The sequence below is a fragment of the Salmo salar genome, chromosome 27 (genome assembly GCF_965601325.2).
Source record: "Salmo salar chromosome 27, fSalSal1, whole genome shotgun sequence".
Classification (NCBI taxonomy): domain Eukaryota; kingdom Metazoa; phylum Chordata; class Actinopteri; order Salmoniformes; family Salmonidae; genus Salmo; species Salmo salar.
The window spans coordinates 8,884,274-8,887,555 of NC_138317.1; the positions used below are offsets into that span (position 1 = coordinate 8,884,274).

The following is a 3,282-nucleotide window of genomic DNA, read 5'->3' on the forward strand; positions in this document are numbered from 1 at the left end:
ATAATATGTTAATATCCCCAGGGAGGCATGTCTGGAGATGGTTGGCTATCTAATTCACATTCATTTATTTGCAGCTCTCTGTTTCATTAGGGGCCCCACTTAAAACGGCACTTATAGAGGGGGAGAAAACAGAATGAGTACGTGTGCAAATTTAATTATGGACCCTGCTTTAATCGGCACTGAGGGGAACGTATAGAGGGAGAGAGCCCTGGGAACAAGATATGGAATACATGAGAAGGGATGGATTGTGATTGAGAAGATTCTTATTCAGAAGGCATGTGCTCTACATTCTGATTCTATATCGGATCGTATCTGGGGTTCAGAAAGTGGTTCACCTTAGTTCATAGCTGTTAGCATATATTAAATATTATCTTATATTATCTTATTATATATGATATAGTATCTTTATATTCAAAATGTTACCACATCTTTTAGGTATGATTTCACTTTGTCTAGTCAACCCGGCCTTCTCGTCCTCTTTTTTTGCATTTTAAGGACAGCAGTCCTTCGCCTACCCTTGGTGTAATTGTGAGGAGGTGGATTTATGTGTGTCTCTCAGAGGTGTGGCTATCATGTCGTAATTTACTGCCTGGACATATAGCCTGCGTCTGCCTGTACAGTGGGAGGGGAGGAGAGGGGGGATAAACATGAATACCTAGTATGTACACTTCATTGTCAGACCATTTAATTGGTAAACTACATGGTAATGTAAAAGTATGGTATAAATAAGGAAGAGATGGACGTTCTGCTACTCCACTTCTACTACTTGCAAGCTTCCTTTTTTGTGCTTTTCATTTCGAGATTTTCTAAGCGCAATTATGTCTATGTCCAGTTCGGAGGAGTGCTGTGCGAGCTGGTGAGACAATACAATAACCTGTATAACCCTTCGATGGGGATATATTCGGACAAGCAAGGAAAAGACAACAGCTAGAAGGATATATCACGAAATTTGAACACCAATACTGATATCAAAGAAACATAGAGAAAGACCGGTATGTACGCAATCTGAAAAGGGTGAAGGAGACGAGGAATGGGGCTGCCGCAGGTGCGTGTCCCACCGATTGTCAGACTACTGGATTGGCTTCTTGTTCACGTGAAACATTGTCAGACAGATTTTATGTTTAGCAGACCTAGTTAGAACATGTGAAATCAGCTCTTTTCTGGATGGGAGAAATTGTGAGTGGAAAACTTTCAGTGACTGTATTATAAGATTAGCAGGGCTAATGTGTGTGTGTGTTAATTATATTGAGATGTATATGAAATCAGTTCTTTTGGGTAAACATTTTAACTCAAAGGAGCCCATGGAGAATTGTAAGATTGTTTGCATTGTATTATAAGGTATTCACCATCTGCTTGTAGGTGTTGGAGGAGTATGGGGTTTTGGACAGTCCAGAGATGGAGCTGAGCCCTGAGGACCCATCTACAGGTGGTTCATCGCCCCTTGATTCATCATCTCTCTGGCCTGGTTCATCACCTCTCCGGCCCCTCTCCCCAACGCCCAGGCCCTTCTTACCAACACCCAACCCACAATCCAGGCGCACCCGTGCTCTCTGCCATGCAACTCCATCAACCTCCACCCCATCTCCCCGATCCAGCTCCAATGCCCAGAAGAGGAAGACAGCTGAGGATCCTTTGGACACTGACATTATGCAGCGGGTGGATGACTTAAAAAAAACGGCAGCAGGAGTTACAGAAACAGCAGCAGTGTCCAGCAAAGGCCGTCTACGATGTCATGGTACCATGGATGATGTCTATTCCTGCTGATCAACGTCTCCCGTTTGTCTCACCCCTAAACCTGTTGTGTGCTTTTTTTCTTATTCATACGTTATGGTGGCGAGTAACTTACTTGGGGGGGTTGCATGTTTTTTGTACTTATTTCCTCATTCATATGTTACTGGTTTTTACTTAGTTTTTTCTCTTATTTTCGACTTTCATCACACTTTTCACCTGTGTATTGCATTGTACTATTTTCCTCTTGTGATAGTAAATAAATATCTAAAAGGACTGCAAATGTATTTGTCTGGTTATTACTTTTTTTAAATGAGTGACTCAGTAAACTTGTACTGCTTTGTACCTGAGCCATGAAGATGAGGTTAATGTCTTGGGGGTCTTTATTGTCTACAGCTGGACACTGACCCATGTACCAAAGCAGGAAGGTCTCCATTAAAAGGACACTACACATGACCATGTTCAACCTTGTGATATGTAGATGAGGTCAATGTTTCGAGGGTCTAGCCTTATTGTCTACAGCTGGACAGCCATTCTTACCCATTTACCATAGCAGGAAAGTTCTCATTGAAAGGCCACTACACATTACACAAGGTTAGGTAAATGTCTTGAGGGTCTAGCCTCCCCCAAAAATATGAAAAACTAAAACAAGGATGAAATGACTGTCATTTTGTGAAGTGTGAATAAGAAAAACAGCAAAACCAAGTGTGAGGCTCACAACATGAGTCAAACCGTCATCAACCAGAAGAAGAGAACTTGTGTGCGCCTGTTTTCTAAACCACACTCCAACATTTACAGTAGGGTGCCACGCGTGATAGCAGCATCCTGGAAAGACACCTGACCTGCTGGTGTGAGGAAGTAGTCCTTTAGGTTGTTGTGCACGTCTATAGCAACTCTGGTTGCCCTGTCTGCCGACATGTTTCTTGGTTTCCAGGAAGCTGGTGTCCCCTTGTGCCACCTGTCTCCACTCTCCTGGAAGCAGGTCCCCAGTGGGTGTGGAGTGGTCAACAAACGTGGGGTGGATGTACCGTGTTGATGAATCTGTGTTGTGTTGTCAGTGTCTATGTTGCAAAGGTAGTGGTGGTATGCCATGCAGGCCTTCACAATGGTCTCTCAGCTTTCTCTGGGGCAACATCGAGGGCTCATCCCAGGATCCCCCATCTTGCAGCAAGGATCCCTCTTGAGTGGCGGTAGTTGTAGATCTTCTTGGTGTCATCAATGTCAACATAAAATAAGTGTTTCCATTAGTATTGAATAGGAACATGAAGGCTGTCAAATGTGTAGTGTAACAATTGTGTAGCTTGTTTTGACATAGTCCCCCATCCTCTTATTGGGATGCCTGATCACTTATGTGCGGCATAACATTAAAATGTCTATATTGGTATAATTTTCACATCATATGTATATAGTCACATGTATTTAGCGTATCTTACCTGGATATGGTCAGTACCTGGCATCGCAGAGTGCCATCGGAACCATTGAGAAAAAGCCCTTGAATTGTAGTATTTCGCTGCCCGAGTTTGCCGGATCCGAACATATTTTCCATCGATAGCT

The 3,282-nt window shown here is 43.1% G+C and overlaps 1 long non-coding RNA gene across 1 annotated transcript; it reads left to right on the forward strand.

Annotated features, from left to right (window-relative positions):
- The first annotated feature begins 637 nt into the window (after window positions 1–637).
- On the forward strand, window positions 638–2,005 carry LOC123730971 (uncharacterized). Its single transcript, XR_006762466.2, has 2 exons — window positions 638–1,045; window positions 1,360–2,005. It is a non-coding gene; the product is annotated as an uncharacterized LOC123730971 (long non-coding RNA).
- Window positions 2,006–3,282: the final 1,277 nt, after the last annotated feature.